Here is an 18,933-nt window from a genome sequence, read left to right as displayed (position 1 = left end):
AATTATCAGCCATAATCTCATTGAATGGCGGAGCAGGCTCGAGGAGCCATATGGCCTAATCCTGCTCCTATTTCTAATGTTATCAGTTGCATCCATTTTTCTGCCATTCTGTGACACAGTCCCTGGTGTCTAAAAACTTGTTTTTAGAGGAAGGGAAAAAAGTTCAAGAGTACTTCTAAGGAGATAGATTGATACACAAACAAGGAAGAAAGAAAAGATCTGGGAACCATCTCAGGACACTGCAACATCTGGTGGCTCTTCTTACCAGTATCCTTGAGAGATGGTGGTGATGCCACAGCCTGTCCAAGAAGATCTAACCATTTATTTTTAGGAGTACAAGGCCATTTGGTCTGCTCCATTGTGCATTGTGCTTCTACCCAACAACTGCCCAAGGCGGCACATGGAATCAGGAGCTCACCATGTGGCAAATATCAAGTGCATCACTGCACCACAAAGCAATAGAACCTGGCTCACCCACTGCGATTCTCCTCACAGTGAGCTCCTGGCTTTAAGTGTGACACCCTGGGTAGCTGTTGAATGGAGGCTAGGTACTTCCCTGAAGGAAGGAGCTATGGAACTATTGAGTATGTAAGTTCAGTTTTAATATAACTGACAGGTTTAAGAACATAAGCATTTTTAGGAGTACAAGGCTATTTGGTGTGTTCCGTTGTACAGTGTGCGGAGATATTTCTGTCAGGGCTTCAATTATCCTTCTACACCCCCCCCCCCCCACCCTTGACCAATTATAATTTCTTTATGGCAAGCATTCAACATTTGGAGACCTACATCTAGCTCTGTGAATCAAGTGTAACATCATCCTCCTTCCACTTATGGGTAGAAGGACAGAAAGTTCTACAAATAAATGGTTAGATCTCCTCGGACAGACTGTGGTGTCACCGCCATCTCTCAAGGACGCTGGTAGGAAGAGCCACCAGATGTTGCAGTGTCATGAGGTGGTTCCCAGATCTTTTCTTTCTTTCTTGTCTGTTTATCAATCTATAACCTTAGTACTCTCTTGAATACTATCTACAATCTACAAGCTTTTAAAACCCAAGATTGGTGTCATCTAATCACTATTTCCTGATTTATCTCACCTTCACTCATACGTTTTCGAACCGTAACCGTGGCCGTGTCCTGCACTACGGGCCTTCGGCCTTCACCTGGGCTTTTCAATTTCATAAAAAGTATATATATTAGCTAATTTTCTATTTGGACAATCTGCATCCACTAAGTGTTCCAGAAGAATATCCTGTGTTCTTATAATGTCTTTCAGAAGCAAATTTGAAATTCTTCGAGCCTTTAGCTCAAAATGCATTGAAATTTAAAGAACAAATTCATTTACTATTTGTGCTATTGATCCTACAAGACGATTTGACTAGGATGTTGAGCATAGAACATAGATTTAACATGAATGAGTCTCAAGTGAAATTAGAAGAAATTTTGAGCAGTGCATAACGGAACACACTCACAGCAGAAGCAATTCATTCTGAGTCCACTAATTCTTTCAGAAGAAGCTGGATAAATATCTGTTTGGGAATGGGATTGATGGTTCAGGAATAAATATTGGCTGAGATGATGGGCACATGATGAATCTTCTTTCTTTGCTGAAATAACTCATTATATCTCTGAGGTTTGTGGGAACAATTTGAGAAGTAGTTGAAGATCTGAAACAAGGTCACCATTGACTGTGGTATGAAGGGTGTTAGTGCATGCTCCAGCATGAAAGGCAATGGGGGTCCTTCCTCTGATAGGAAATTGTAAAATGCAGTCTATTTCAATGTAGAACTTGCTATTGGCAAGACATCTAAGTAAATAGAATCTATTAAAACAGCCAGGGAAGGGTGAGAGACTTTGTGTTTTAACAACGTTAAACATGATTAGTTATCAAAACAAAGGTCCCTTTTTTAAAAAAAAACTGGCGTTTGCTTATGTTCTGCTGAAACCGTCAGGTCCCCAGACATGGATTTATTTTTGTAAGGAGTCTGTCGCTGAATTTTGTGTTTTAATTTTCCTGTGCGAGTTCAACGATAAACTGAGATTTCACATGTTTGAAGGCCACAGTCATGTTTGCACTAAGGGCAGAGGTCTGCACTGAGCTCCCACTGTTCAGGGACACAAGCATGAGGCAGATGGGAAGAAACATTAAAAGGAATTTGAAAAGTTCTGAGTTTCACATTTTGAAAGCCCAGTCACATTAATTGGATGAATATTACATAGGGGTGCCAAAAAATAAATCACACTGCACAGAGAAAGCATCTAACTAGAAAATGTATGTTTGACTAATTTTGGGAAAGAGGTCTTAACATTTGAGACTTCCTTGTTTTGAGAGCTAGCTTCAAAAAGTTTATCGAAACCCTGCATGGTGTGGTCCACTCTTGCCAAATTAATCAAGAGCTCCTATAAAAATTGCTTTGTACTTTTAGTGGAGCTTTGTAAGGCCAACTATTCAGTGAACTGTCAACTTTACATTTTAGGATGATGTGCAACATATTCATAGTTGTCTTGCTTTATTTCCCCATCATCCTCCTATTATTATAAAACAGCATATCCTCTGACTTGCTCTGAGTAATACCATGGGAGATTTGCTAGTATTTATAAAATTAATCCATTTAGATATCTTACTCCCTGCAGAGATATCCAATATTGGGTCTCCTTCACTACAGGTTGGTTTGGAGACCTTGTGCGATCAGCTATTAATGTAGTGAGCTGGGGTCAGGAGCTCCACATCAGTGCTCAGGTCAGACTGAAGATCTGATTCCCATTAAAATGAATGGAGCCAAGCTGGGACTTAAAGGACTCCTCCCTGCGACCTGGAGACAAAGAGACCTGACATGTTAGCACTGGGGATGAAACACTTTCTCATGTTAGGATAAAAGCCACCTACTGCATCAGTGTGACATTCTTCCATTTCCCACACCAGCCACACTGTGGTATCTGAGTGAAATTGCCAACTTCGTGCCAATTTTGTGCTGTCTTTAGGACCTGGGTTGAGACTGCTCCAACTCATTTCACATGGGATGAAAGTCTGTTGGCTGTAAGGGTCCAATAGTCTGGGCTGGTTTCGGATCCAGGTCCCAGAGTTAAAAGGTCAGTTTCTCATCCACTGAGCACTCTGTTCCCCAAGAAATTGATTTATGAACATTATGTTTTATAATAGATTTTGAGGAATATATTGGACAAGAAGAACTCCCACTTTCTTCTTCAAATTGCTGCACTCCTGTTCAACACCTGACATGTGACCAGTTTATTGCAGGCAGCTAAAGCAGAGACTTGAAGTTTCTTGAAGCTTTTTGTATTTAAAAAAATACATTGTAGGATCTAATGGTTTTTTTCCCTAGATTTTTAAACTTGATATGGTTCCATTTGTAAGCCGTTTCCTTCCTTATTTTTATGTATTAGTATGAAAGGAACGTTTGTACAAATGTGATTAATTGTGTAGAATAAAACCATTCACAAAAAACACTGTGCAGTTTCTTCCTGTCCTCTACATATATGTGACATTCTTCACTATCAGCACATATGTGCCAACCGAGAAAGCTAGCAAAAGCTGACCAACAGCTTCAAAATAGCTGACAGCTCAAGAATAGTCTGGACATTCGAAAACAAGTACTGTGATTACATCGGCTTTGTAAGTTGCTATACCCAACACTTCTTCACTTGTATTGGAGGAAAAACATATGTGTATGAAAACCTGAATGGAGAAATCCAATTACTGATGGAACAAAATTGGTGGTGTGTTTTTAGAGGGAGTCCAGATGCATATCTTCCATGCAGTATTTTGAATTTCTAACCTTAAATTGTTTTTTTTCTTTCTTTTAGGTTAAAAATGTAAGTGACACTTAGGCCAGGGATTTCCTTGGAGATGCTCCCGTTCCACCACCGTAACTTCGCTGGAAGAGGAGCTCCGAGGAAATTCCCAGCCTGGATTTTCAGCAGATTGACCAGATCAGCACTTCCCCAAAAATTACCTCAGCAGTCGCCCTCCAATATCCAAGCCCTTTGCCAACCACTCCAGTTCAGGAGCACTCTACCCCTTCAGACCCACATTAGAGACACTTTTACCCATCAAACTCCCTATCTTTTCACCAGATAAATTCTCTTCCCCCCCCAAGTCTCCCAGTTCATATTGGCACTCTTCTACCTCCCCCTCCCCAATCTGATGTGGCACTCTTCTCCTTTCTTCCTCTCCCCCTCCAATTCATTCTGCCACACTTATCCTCCTCCTCCAACCCAGTTCAGGCTAGCCCTATTCTTTACCCCTCCCCCTGTTTGAGCTAGCACTCTTCTATCCCCATTCAAGCTGACACTTCTCCCTCCCAATTCAAACTGGCACACTTTTCCTTCTTCTAAACCCTTCAGTTCCAGCTAGCACTCTTTTCCTCCAGTTCATGCTGGCATTTGATTTCCTTCTCCGCTTAAGCGATGTTTGAGACCACACGCTCCTAGTTTGAAGTCTAAAAATCCATGTTGACTTTCACATGATGAATGGTCTCAGCTGTACTAGTCAGCAAAATAATAAGCAGTCCTGTTCGTGTAAATGGGATTTGGAGAAAGACAAAAGGGGAAATAATTGAATGTACAAAGCATTTTATTTTCTCATATGTTGCCCAAAGGTTGTGCCAAGTGTGGCCCCTGGTGTAGCCCCTCAGTCTGCCTGTACAATGATCCTATTTTTCTATGAAATTATCCTTGAAAGTTTGGAGATCTTTGTGACATGCTCATGTAGGAAACCCAGGCAGCAAATTAACATGCTCATATTATGCCAAGTACTGAGTTCAGGCATTGAACAAGGTCAGCAATTCACCTACATTAGCATTTGATTCAGGCCATTTGCACCTTACAGTGGTAGCAAGGCAAAAGCTGAGGGGTTTAATTCACTTCCTAGTAACTCTTTCATCATAATAAAAACTGGAAATGCTCAGCAGGTCAGGCAGCATCTGTGGAGAGAGAAACAATTAATGTTTCAGGTCGATCATCTTTCCTCAGAATTGGAAGAAGTTAGAGATTTGACAGTTTAGAGCCAGAGAAAGTGTGGTGGTGGGGGGTGGGGTGGAGAGGGGAGGATAGAACAAAATGGAAAGTCTGTGATAAGGTGGAGGTGGTGGCATCGTGCTGGAGGTAGCGAAAATGGCAGAGGATGATACGTTGAATGAGGAGGCTGGTGGGGTGGAAGGTGAGAACAAGGGAGCCCCTATCATGGTTCTGGGAGGGAGGGGAAGGTGAGGGCAGAAGTGCGGAAAATGGGGCAGACACGGTCATGGACCCTGTCAACCACAGTGGCGGGGAATCTGCAGTTGAGGGAAAAGGAAAACATCAGAAGCACTGGTGTGGAAGGTGGCATCGCCAGAACAGATGCGATGGAGATGGAGAAACTAGGAGAATGGAATAGAGTCCTTACAGGAAGCGGGATGGGAGGAAGTGTAATTAAGGTAGCTTTGGGAGTCGGTGGGCTTATAATAGATATTTAGTATACTGTATTCGCTTCTCACAAAGCGGTCTCCTCTACATTGGGAAGACCAAACGGAGATCAGGTGATCACTTTGCTGAACACCTATGTTCAGTCTGCAAGCATGACCCTGACCTGCCGGTTGCTTGCCATTTTAATTCTCCGTCCGATTCCCACTCTGACCTCTCTGTCCTCGGCCTCCTACAATGTTCCAATGAAGCTCAACGGAAGCTTGAGGAACAGCACCTCATCTTTCAGTTAGGCACTTTAAAACCTTCCAGACTCAACATTGATTTCAATAACTTCAGATCATAACCACTGCTCCCATTTTTTAGGACAGCGGGTGCTGGTAATGGTTCTGCTGTTGCCATTTACAGTTCCTTTAGACCCATCTTTTGTTTCTTTACTTGTCCCATTATCACCCCCTTTTGCTTTGCACCATCATCCCTTTTGTCATTTAATGAGTCTTGCCCTCCACCCTATCACAGACCTAACAGGCCATAAAAAAGGCAATCCAAGCACTGGGGTTCATTTCTAGAGGGATAGAATTGAAAAGCAGAGAAGTTATGTTAAACTTGTATAAATCCTTAGTTAGACCACACTTAGAGTATTGTCTCCATACTATAAAAAGGACATAGAGGCATTTGAGAAGGTGCAAAAAAGTTTCACAAGAATGATACCAGAACAGGCTGGAACTCTTTTCATTTAAAGAGAAGGCTGAGGGGTGACCTGATAGAGGTCTTTAAGATAATGAAAGGGTTTGATAGGGTAGACATAGAGAAAATGTTTCCACTTGTGGGGGAGTCCAAAACTAGAGGCCATAAATATAAGATAGTCACCAATAAATCCAAAAGGGAATTCAGAAGAAACTCCTTTACCCAAAGAATGGTAAGAATGTGGAATGCGCTACCACTCAATAGTTGAGGTAAATAGCATTGATGCATTTAAGGGGAAGCTAGATAAGCACATGAGGGAGAAAGAAATAGAAGGGTATGCTGAAAGGGTTAGATGAATTAGGGAGGGAGGATGCTCGTGTGGAGTATAAACACACTTCTCGTGTCCTGGACAGCTACATGTTCAGGAGGTGTCATCAGCTGGAGGAACTTGAGGTCTGGATTTCAGTGCTTGAGCAGCAGCTGGCATCACTGCAGTGCATCCGCGAGGCTGAGAGCTACGTGAATAGCACGTTTCTGGGGTGGTCGCCCTGCAGCTTAGGAGTGTGCAGGCAGAGAGGGACTGGGTGACCGCCAGACAGATAAGGAGGACCAGGCAGGTAGTGCAGGAGTCCCCTAAGTGCATCTCGCTCTCTAACCGGTATTCAGGGTGAGGGCGATGGTTCCTCTGGGGAGTGCAGCCACAGCCAAGTCCACGGCACCTCGGGTGGCTCAGCTGTACAGTGGGGGGGGGGGGGGGGGGGAGTAGAAAGGTCAGAAGAGCAATAGTGATAGGGGATTCAGTAGTTCGGGGAACAGACAGGCGTTTCTGCGGCTGCAGATGTGATTGCAGGATGGTATGTTGCCTCCCTGGTGCCAAAGTCAAGGATTTCACTGAGCGGCTGCGGAACATTCTGAGGGGGGTTCATATCAGTACCAATGACAAAGGTAGAAAGAGGAATGAGGTCCTGCAGGCAGATTTTAGGGAGCTAGGAAAGAGATTAATAAGCAGGACCTCAAAGGTAGTAATCTCCGGATTACTCTCAGTGTTACACGCTAGTGAGTATAGAAATAGGAGGATAGAGCAGATGAATGCGTGGCTGGAGAGATGGTGCTGGAGGGCTTTAGATTTCTGAGGCACTGGGACCAGTTCTTGGGGAGGTGAGACCTGTACAACTGGATGGGTTGCATCTCAACAGAGCCGGGACGAATATCCTCGCAGGGAGTTTTGCTATTGGGGAGGGTTTAAACTAGCTTGGAGGCGGGGGGTGGGGGGGGGGGGCGGGGGAAGGGGGGGAACCTGAGCATAGATTCAGAAGGGAGAGAAGCAGAGATGGAAATGGAAGGTAGAAAATTAGTATGGAGTTTGGAAGGCAGAGGAAACAAAGGTTAGAAAATAGACAACAAAGGAGTTTGGCAGTGCTAAATGTTATATACTTCAATGCAAGGAGTCTAGTGGATAAGGCAGATGGGCTGAGGGCACAGATAGACATGTGGACGTATGATATCATAGCTATTACTGAAACATGGCTTAAAGAGGGGCAGGAATGGCAGCTCAACATTCCTGGTTACAGAGTTTTCAGACGAGATAGGGAGGAGGTGCCAATATTGGTAAAGAAAACAATTACAACCTGTGAGAAGGGATGATATGTTAGAAGGATCATTGAATGAGGCCATATGGATTGAGCTAAAGAACAAAAAAGGGGCAATCACACTACTGGGAGTGTACTATACACACCCAAGCAGTCAGAGGGAGATTGAAGAGCAAATATGTAGGCAAATTTCTAAGAAGTGCAAAAACAATAGGGCAGTAATAGTAGGGGATTTAAACCATCCCAATATTAACTGGGATAGAATCAGTGTAAAAGGTATAGAGGGCGCAGAATTATCAAAATGCGTTCAGGAAAACTTTTTTAGCCAGTACATAGCAAGCCCAATAAGAGAGGGGGCAATTCTGGGCTTTGTTTTAGGGAATGAAACTGGGCAGGTGGAAGGAATATTAGTGGGAGAGCATTTTGGTGATAGTGATCATAATTCAGTTAGATTTAGCATAGTTACGGAAAAGGACAAAGATAGAATAGGAGTAAAAGTTCACAAATGGGGAAAAGCCAATTTTACTAAGTTGAGAAGTGATTTAGCAAAAGTGGACTGGAAATAGCTACTTGAAGGTAAATCAGTGTCAGAACAGTGAGAGGCATTCAAGGGGGAAATAGCAAGGGTTCAGAGCAAATATGTTCTCACAAAGAAAAAGGGTGGGAATGCCAAATCTAGAGCCCCCTCGATGTCAAGGAGCATACAGGGTAAGATAAGGCAAAAAAGGGAAGTTTATGTCAGACACCGAGAGCTCAATACAGTAGAAAGCCTGGAGGAGTATAGAAAGTGCAGGGGTGAAATTAAAAAGGAGATTAGGAAAGCAAAGAGAGGGCTTGAAAAAATATTGACAAGTAAAATCAAGGAAAACCCAAAGACATAAAGAGCAAGGAGATATCTAAGGAAAAAGTAGGGCCTATTAGAGACAAAAAAGGTAACCTATGTGTGGAGGCGGAAGATGTGGGTATGGTTCTTAATGAATAATTTGCATCTGTCTTCATAAAAGAGGGGGACAATGCAGACATTGTAGTTAAGGAGGAGGAGTGTGAAGTATTGGATGGGAAAACATAGTGAAGGAGGAAATATTAAGGGGATTTGCATCTTTGAAAATAGATAAATCGCCAGGCCCAGATGAAATGTATCCCAGGCTGTTAAGAGAAGCAACAGAGGAAATAGCGGAGGCTCTGACCATCAAATCGTCTCAGGCGTGGTGCCGGAGGATTGGAGGATTGCTAACGTTCTGTTGTTTATAAAGGGAGAAAAGATAGACTGAGTAATTACGGGCCAGTCAGCCTTACCTCGGTGGTGGGCAAATTATTGGGAACAATTCTGAGGGACGGTATAAATTGTCATTTAGAAAGTCATGGATTAATCAAGGACTAATTGCTAGAGTCTATTATAAAGGATGTGATAACACAACATTTATAAAATATCAACGGGATTAGACAAAGTCAACATGGATTTATGAAAGGGAAATCGTGTTTGACAAACCTACTGGACATACTTGCCATAGAAGGAGTGCAGCGAAGGTTCACCAGACTGATTCCTGGGATGGCAGGACTGTCGTATGAGAAGAGATTGGGTTGACTCGGCCTGTATTCACTCGAGTTTAGAAGAATGAGAGGGGATCTCGTTGAAACATATAAAATTCTGACAGGGCTAGACAGACTGGATGCAGGGAGTATGTTTCCCCTGGCTGGGAGGTCCAGAATGAGGGGTCACAGTCTCAGGATACAGGATAGGACATTTAGGACTGAGATGAGGAGAAATTTCTTCACTCAGAGGATGGTGAACCTGTGGAATTCTTTACCACTGAAGGCTGTGGAGGCCAAGTCACTGAATATATTTAAGATGGAGCTAGATAGATTTCTAGACACAAAAGTCATCAAGGGGTATGTGGAGAGAGCAGGAATATGGTATTTTTTTAAAATTTGTTCATGGGATGTGGGCGTCGCTGGCGAGGCCAGCATTTATTGCCCATCCCTAATTGCCCTTGAAAAGGTGGTGGTGAGCCGCCTTCTTGAACCGCTGCAGTCCGTGTGGTGAAGGTTCTCCCATTGTGCTGTTAGGAAGGGAGTTCCAGGATTTTGACCCAGCGATGACGAAGGAACGGCGATATATTTCCAAGTCGGGATGGTGTGTGACTTGGAGGGGAATGTGCAGGTGGTGTTGTTCCCATGTGCCTGCTGCCCTTGTCCTTCTAGGTGGTAGAGGTCGCGAGTTTGGGAGGTGCTGTCGAAGAAGCCTTGGCGAGTTACTGCAATGCATCCTGTGGATGGTACACACTGCAGCCACGATGCGCCGGTGGTGGATGGGGTGCCACTCAAGCGGGCTGCTTTGTCCTGGATCGTGTTGAGCTTCTTGAGTGTTGTTGGAGCTGCACTCATCCAGGCAAGTGGAGAGTATTCCATCACACTCCTGACTTGTGCCTTGTAGATGGTGGAAAGACTTTGGGGAGTCAGGAGTTGAGTCACTCACCACAGAATACCAAGCCTCTGACCTGCTCTTGTAGCCACAGTATTTATGTGGCTGGTCCAGTTAAGTTTCTGGTCAATGGTGACCCCTAGGATGTTGGTTGTGGGGGATTCGACGATGGTAATGCCGTTGAATGTCAAGGGGAGGTGGTTAGACTCTTTCTTGTTGGAGATGGTCATTGCCTGGCACTTGTCTGGCGCGAATGTTACTTGCCACTTATCAGCCCAAGCCTGGATGTTGTCCAGGTCTTGTTGCATACGGGCACGGACTGCTTCATTATTTGAGGGGTTGCGAATGGAACTGAACACTGTGCAATCATCCGCGAACATCCCCATTTCTGACCTTATGATGAAGGGATATTGAGATAGAGGATCAGCCATGATCATATTGAATGGCGGAGCAGGCTCGAAGGGCCGAATGGCCTACTCCTGCTCCTATTTTCTATGTTTCTATGTTTCTATGATAGTCAGCATGGATATGTTAAGGGAAGATTGTGTCTGAATAACTTGATTGAATTCTTTGAGGAGGTAACAAGGAAGATCAATGAGGGCAGCACATTTGATGTAGTCTACATGGATTTTAGCAAGGCTTATGACAAGGTCCCTAATGGCAGATTGGTCAGAAAAGTAAAAGCCCGTGGGATCCAAGGGAAAGTGGCAAGTTGGATCCAAAATTAGCTCATTGGCAGGAAGCAAAGGGTAATGGTTGACAGGTGTTTTTGTGACTGGAAGGCTGTTCATAAGGTATTTAGGGATAAGGAAGGCCATTTGGCCCATCTTAATTCATCCCCCCATTGCTGCATCTAATTGTTTCTCAAACAATTCCAAGGTTTTTCCTGCCACCATTCTGCTCAGAAGTCCATTCCAAATGTTGACTGCTCTCTCTGTGAAGCAGAACCTCCTGATATCAGTCCTAAAGTTACCCTTTTCTAGTTTGGATCTGTGGCTCCTTGTCCCACAGTTTAATTTAAAGTAGCATTCCAGATTAACCTTTTCCATATTATTTACTATCTTATATACCTCTATATAATCACCTCTCAAACACCTCCTTTCCAGGCTGAAAAGCCCAAGTCTCTCTAGTCTTTCCTCATAATTCAGACCCTTGACCTAGGGATCAGTCTCATGGCTCTTCTCTGCACTGCCTCTAGTGCTCGAATGTCTCCCTTATTTCTTGGTGACGCAGTACTCAAGGTGTTGTTTGACTAGCGCACTGTGAACTTTCATCACAACTTTCTCTGACTTGTATTCTACTGTTTTGGCTCCAGCTCAATATTATATCAGCTTTGTTGATTCCTGTTGTAGAAAACTTAATTACCTGTTATATACAATGCATTAACTCCAAACACTCATTTTCAGACAAGTAAGAATTTTAATTAAAAGAAACTTGAGCTCAAGGGAAGAGTGTCTAAGACAATGGTTAGAACAACCTCTTCACTGTACATAGGAAACAGTTAACTTTTATACAGTTAATTCAGTTACGCGCACCTGTCGTAGAATATGGGCTTACACGTACATTCGTTATTGGTTCAAGTGGTTAGTCAATCAAAATAGGGAACCCACCCTCTGGTTCCTCATGACTGCCTCGTGATTCTTTAAACAAAGTCTGGGAAAGCACGTTTCTTTAGTAACAGTTTTTCTTATCAGTGGGTCTGTACCTAGTCTCAAGGCTATATGGTCATTCATTTCTGTTAGTCAGACAGTTATCTCATAAGCAGACAATAGCTCTTCTGTGTGTCTTTGGTGAGAACTAGAACATAAGCATTCTATTATATTCAGCTGGTCAGCTAACATGGTTAACTTATCCATCATGCTTTGCTTCTTTTATGGTCAAGTAACTGTTCACGTATTTCTACATTAATGTGGTCTTTATGGTTTGGGTGTATTAGAAAGTTAATTTGGTCAGGCATTTCTTTATGGTTTTCCACACTGTTCTGCATTGGCTGGACATGTTGAGCGTCGAGTCTGCTAAGATTGCTAGGTAACTTTCAACTTCATCCTCAGGTACCACAACATCAATAATGATGTATGCATATTTCCAATTTTCCTTCCTACGTTAAATACTTTTACACTTGTCTGTATTAAATTTCATCTGCCATTGTTTGGCCCATTCACAATTTTTGTTTCGCTCATTCTGTAGTTTCTGGATTGACTCCTTCGATTCCACTGCGCCTCCTGGTTTGGCATCATCTGCAAATTTAACTAATTTGCGCTGTTTCTGAATCCAACTCATTAATATAGATTAGAAAATGTAATGGTACCCACACTGAGTCCTGGGGCACCCCACTCAGTACTTCCCCCCACCCCCACCTGACATTACCTATCTAACCAGTACCTGTTGTTTATCTATCCTGCAGCCAATTTCTTATCCATACCCAAGTTTTTTCTCTGAATTCCTACAGCTTTGAGCTTAATTAGTAATTAATTTATAGCCTCTTTGGCTGTGGGATGGAGCCAGAGGTAGGATTCAGCATGGTTCCCTCTTCCGTTGTTGTCCAGTGAGAGAAAATGAAAGAATGCTAATAGGAAGCAAGGCTATCCCAGATTCTATAGAGCAAGTGAACGGTAATATTTATATACTGAAAAACTTCAAATCCATTCCCAAACAAATATTTATCAGCTCCTTTTTGGTGGAGTTAATCTTCTCAGCCACAACTGCTGTTGTTGGGAATCAGACAGAGTTTCTTGGAACCAGAGGATATCTGGGCTTGAAGGTTAACTATAATAATAAATTTGGGTTATATTCCCTGGAGATGAAGTGATTAAGTGATGATCTAATCAAAGTGTTTAAAATAACAAAGGGAATTAGCAGGGTAGATATCGAATGAAGGGGAATCCAGAACAAGGGGATAGAATCTTAGAATTTGAGCTAAGCTGGTCAAAAGCAAGTTCAGGAAACACTGCTTCACACAAAGAGTTAGAGAAAATCCAGAAGGTCACAGATTCAGAATCAACGGAAGTGTTTAAAAAGGAGAGAGATACTTGCGAAGCAAAGGCATTAAGAAGAAAAGACAAGGAATTAGGATTAGCTGTCATGGCTAATAAAATAACACAAGCTCAAAGGTAATACTCGTGTTCCGATATAGTCTCAGTTGAAACAGCATAGAAGCTATCCTGCTTCTTGGGGGATGAAGTACCTGTATGCACTATTTTTAGCAAATTGCATTGCATGTTATTTTAACAAAATCATTAAAATAGAGTTAACAGGAATTTCAACCCTCTTGTATTCATGGGGAAACAAATGTGTCTAGAGATTTGGGGAAGTGACTGGGCCCAACACCATCTTCTCTGTTCATTTCTAGTCATTTGTTATTTGCTTAACCTGGTCTAGTGCCCATTTATTAAAAAAAAGACATGATTTATTTGGGATTGCATGTCAGGATCAATAGTGGAATCAGACCCTCTGGGACAAGGCTGTTTGTGGGAACAACGAAGGAAGCATAATTGTCAGTTTTGTTTTGAGTACATACGCACAATGTGAGTTCTGGCTATTTATTTCACTTGGCTGCGAACAGTTTCCTGCTCTGGGACAGATGGGTTTATTCTGCAACATCTCCTTCAAGTGAACTTGCACAGACTAATGTTGAAAAAAGCTCAATACTTTTCTAGTTGTCAGAGAGTTGGTCAAGCATATCACTAAACCAATTCCTCATGAAATGGGATTCATTAGGGAAAAGATTTGAGTGGTGAGTGCATATTAAGCAAGAAACAACTTGTTATACGATGGCTTGTCCTTCTTTCATCTCGACCTCTACCTCCAATTTCTCTTGCTCCCTCTGTTGCAACCTTTCTTGTCTTTCTCTCTATTTTAACAGTATCACTATGATCTTCCCCTCCTGCTTTCCTAAGGGACCATCCTCTCCATGATACCCTGGTTCATTCTTCCATCACCCGTCCCAACTGCTCTCCTTCCCCTGGTACCTTTGTATGGAAGCACAGGAGATGCAAAACCTGCCCATTTATCTCCTGTCACACCACTATCAGGGGCCAAAAGCTGCTTCTGGGTGATACAGCAATTTACATGTACTTCCGCCAACCAAATATACTGTCTTCATTGCTCATGGTGCGGTCTTCTTTATACTGGGGAGACCAAATGCATACTAGGTGCCTGCTTTGCCGAACACCTCATCCTGTCCACAAGTGCAATCACGAGCTCCCTGTCACTTGACACTTCAATTCTCTGTCTCACTTCCACTCTGACCTCTCTGTCTTTGGCCTTCTCCACTGTTCAAATGAAGCTGAACCCAAGATCGAGGAACAGCACCTCATCATTCTATTAGGCACTTTGCAGCCCTCTAGCCTTAATATCAACTTTAATAACTTCAGACTTTGGCTCTCACTTTCTCTTTGGAAGGAAATGCTGACGATGTGGAATGGATATGCTGGTGTTTCAGGGTGCAGTGAGGGAGGGATGGGTTGGTGCTTGGGGTGGGGTCCCTCCATTGGTACACAGTGCTGGTGGGGTGGTCTGCACTGTTGGTATCGACCTGCATTTTTCTTCTCCTAGGTTTCTGGTGTGCTGGAACCTGTTCCACGTTGCCAGTGTTTCATGGTTCCATTTCTATCTGCCTCATTTCCCACCTCCTTTAGCTTTTCATACATTCTCTGTGTCTCGTAGATGTCTTTATTTCTTTGATTTCTCTCATTATGTCTCCCTATTGTTTCATGCTAATATCACTTTGTCATTTAACTAGCTTCAGTTTTGCATTTAAGCATCTTACAAGTTATTCTATTTTTTTTCTCGTATGTGCGTGCATGTACATGTGTGCTTTACTGCCCCCCCCCCACCACCCCATTCCTTTTGTTTTGTTCCTTTTTAAATTGCTGTTCATCTATAATATCCTCCAGTGGTGCTGAGACCAATTGCGTCCTTCTGGCTGAGATCAGCTAACTCAGCACAGGGAGGAGAATGAACCAGGGTCTTCCTGGTCTGTATAGATCAGTACAACACTGGACGGTGCATTTTCCTGATGACCCTTTAGGGGAGATAGGCAAAAAATATAATTAATGAGCAGCAGAACCTGCTTCCAAGAGAAATGTTGATGGTTTCTAGTTTATATTCCCTCTGAATGTACAACAAATGCTCATAGGAGCCTGAAACAGAAGGAAAACAGATGTGCTAGTATTTTCCAAATTAACCGAACAAAATGTAATTCTAAGCCTCTAAAGGTAAAACTTGTTCTTTTTCATATTTGTAATTACCTCAGACAGACTGGATTGCCAACACTTACAGACAGAGCGATACCTTGCTTTTTTACCAATGTAACAGATATTTAAACAATGCTCTTCCTGTTTGACAGAGTGATATGTAAAGGCATATTTAAGCTGGAGTTTACACCAGACTGGAACGTTTATTTTTATATATTCCTTTTCCCTAATGTTAGTCTTTTTGTGGTTTAACTTATACATTCCAAGTTTTTTACTTATCCCCAGTTTTCTCTCCTCCTCTGCGGAAGGTGCTGACCCTTTGCTGGAGGTTCCCCAGGAGCCTGCCAACCTCTCCCAAGTGGCCGTTCTTCATATGTTACCTCACAAAGTGTAAGAAAGCTATTCTCTTGCTTAACAACAGAAGATTATTAGCGTCAAATAGATGAAGGCCATTTTGGATAACAATGAAAGCACACGCTATTGTTGTACCAATACCAAATGGGTTGAGTAATCACTTTGGGCAATGTGGAAAGAATATTCTGGAATCAGAATTGCTCCCATGGGCTTGTCTTGTCATTCTGTATCTAGTCCCACGCATAGCAAGTGCAACATAGTTGACTGAAGCTTGACCTTAGTTGGTTTTGTTGGGTTTTCCTTTATAATGGAGGCAGACAGTAAAAACATTTGAAAGAGTTTATCTACAATTGATGAAAAAACAAGCTTTTAGTGCAATCAAAATAAGTAAGACATTTTGCTAAATAACATTTCACACAGAGAAGTTGCCACTGATCTCTTACACTTTGTCTACCGGAGGGCTGTAGATTTTGAGGCATACCCAGGTTTCAGTTCAAAATCCAGCATGGTGTTCCAAATTATGACCGGTGGGCCATTTCTGGCCCTTGAGTCCTGGCAATCAGGCCCAGAAAGCCCAGGCACCTCAGTTTATTTGTGCTCATATTTCTTACTCAATGGCTGTCCTGTTTGAATTTTCATAGAACCATAGAAGTTTCCAGCACAGAGGAAGGCTATTCATCTCATCGTGTCTGTGCTGGCTCTTTGCTAGGGAAATCCAAAACTAGTTCCACTGCTCTGCTGTCTATCCATAACTCTAGCTTCCTCTGCTTCAAATATTTATCTACTCTTCCCTTAAAAGATGTAATGGGCTCTGTCTCAGCTACTCCATATGGCAAAGCATTCCATGCTCTAACAACTCACTGCATTAAAATAAATTCTCCTAGCATCTTTCATCACCCTCTAAGTGACAATTTTAAATTGATGACCCTTCATCATTGACTCCACAACGAGAGGAAATAGTCTTTCCCTATTCACTCTATCAAAATATTATCTATTAGGTCAGCTATTAGCCTTCTCTGCTCGAATATTGTGGGTCTGGAGATTTGGAAAAGGTTGTTGCCTCATTGGTGGATAAATCTTAAATCAGGGCACCAAGCTCTGTTAGAATAAACAAATGGAGATACATGCATGATTACAAATTCAGGTCTGCAGTAGGTACCTTCTCGGTTACAGTTGAGTTAATCACTCCCATAAGTGGGTCCCATCCCACTTACATGCTGGAGTAAAAAGGATAAAATAAATAACTTTGCCTTTTATGACATCAGGGTGTTAAAAAGTGCTTCCCAGCCAAGGAGGCCTTTTGAAGTGTATGCACTATTTAGGGATATGCGGTAGCAAATTTGCACACAGCAAGGTCCCACAAACGGCAATGAGATAAATGACCAGATAGTCTGTTTCTGATGGTGTTGGTTGAGGGATAAATGTTGGCCACAACACCAGGAAAAATCCCCTGGTCTTCTTCGAGTAGTGCCATGGGATGTTTTACAATCACCTGAGGGCAGACAATACCTCGGTTTAACATCTTATCTGAAAGACAGCACCCTCTGATAGTGCAGCACTCCCTCAGTACTGCACTGAAGTGTCAGCCTAGATTATGTGCTCAAGTCTCTGGAGTGGGCTTGAACCCATAACCTTCTGACTCAGAGACACAAGTTCTACCACTGAGCCAAGGATGGCACCAATAGAGCCATACTGTCCAATTTCTTCTTATACAATACTGTAACCCAGGGTTATAACAATAGTATCCTCTTGTGATCTGAATTGGAAGTATGTGCCTCCACTTGCCTCTCCAATCTTTTCAAAGGTGACTGAGAAAACACTTGGTAAGACGAGGCCAGATATGATCATTTGTTTCATGGCAAGTGAACAGACAGAGCAACGGCTATGATTGAACTCATATCATTTAACCAGTACAACTTGGAGGTAAAATTCGACTTCGGCAGTAGCGCAAAACAGGCGATAGCGAATTGGCAGCCAATTTTACACAATGTCCAATTTTCTTTTTCATTGTAGTCAATGGAAAAATAAATTGGGCAGATGTAAAATGGGCTGCTGATTCACTAGTGCCCATTTTGTGCTACCGCCAATGTTGAATTGCACCACCTTGTCTGTGTAGTAATACAAAAATAATTAACACATTATACATCCCCACATCAGAGGGTCATCTTGTTTGACTTAAACAAAATAATTCCTAACTACCCTCCTGCATCCTCCTTCTGAGCCTGGCAAAAACTTGCTCTCACAGCTTTCTGTTTAAAAACCTGACCGGCTGCCTGTAGTTGTGTTTCTGTCTTTTTATCTCTCTGTGTTCACAACCTCTGTGTTCATGCCAGTCAACTCCTGCTGAGCGCCTGGGACCAGGGACCTCCCAACAGAATGGGGGTGATTTTAGGAGGCAATTGTGGGTGCATTGGTAGCGGGGGTGCTCCGAAAATCACGGAAATCCCGTTCGGGTTCGGAAGGCGGCTCCAACCCGCCGACTTCTGAGTTTCCCAGGGACCCACCTGTGTGCGCACGGGCAACCCGAAAACAGAAGTCCCTCCGGCAATTAAAGCCAGCGGGATAACAGTTAACGAGCTAAATGTACCTCATTGAAGTACTTAAGGCACTTTACCTGTGACAGATTAAGTACTTAGAAAGATTTTTAACTTACCTGGGTGGCTTGCCCACCTCTTCTCATTTACACCTGGTGAAACCAGGCATGAAGGGCCAGATCAGGAAACAAGAAACTAAATAAATGAAATAAGAAATTATAGACGGAAGTGAAAACACGAAATGAACTTACCTTTGCACACTGCTCCGATGTCTGATGTCTCCTATTCCGATGTCCCCCTCTTCACGATATCCCCACCATCACAGAAGCCAGCCTTCAGCCAATTCGATTCACCCCACGTGATATCAAGAAACGGCTGAGTGCACTGGATACAGCAAAAAAGGCGATGGGCCTCGACAACATCCCAGCTGTAGTGCTGAAGACTTGTGCTCCAGAACTAGCTGCACCTCTAGCCAAGCTGTTCCAGTACAGCTACAACACTGGCATCTACCCGACAATGTGGAAAATTGCCCAGGTATGTCCTGTCCACAAAAAGCAGGACAAATCCAATCCGGCCAATTACCACCCCATCAGTCTACTCTCAATCATCAGCAAAGGTGTCATCGACAGTGCTATCAAGCGGCACTTACTCACCAATAACCTGCTCACTGATGCTCAGTTTGGGTTCCGCCAGGACCACTCGGCTCCAGACCTCATTACAGCCTTGGTCCAAACATG

This window comes from Heptranchias perlo, chromosome 29, assembly GCF_035084215.1.
Source record: "Heptranchias perlo isolate sHepPer1 chromosome 29, sHepPer1.hap1, whole genome shotgun sequence".
In the NCBI taxonomy this organism is placed as follows: domain Eukaryota; kingdom Metazoa; phylum Chordata; class Chondrichthyes; order Hexanchiformes; family Hexanchidae; genus Heptranchias; species Heptranchias perlo.
Note: the sequence above shows the minus strand (reverse complement) of the source record.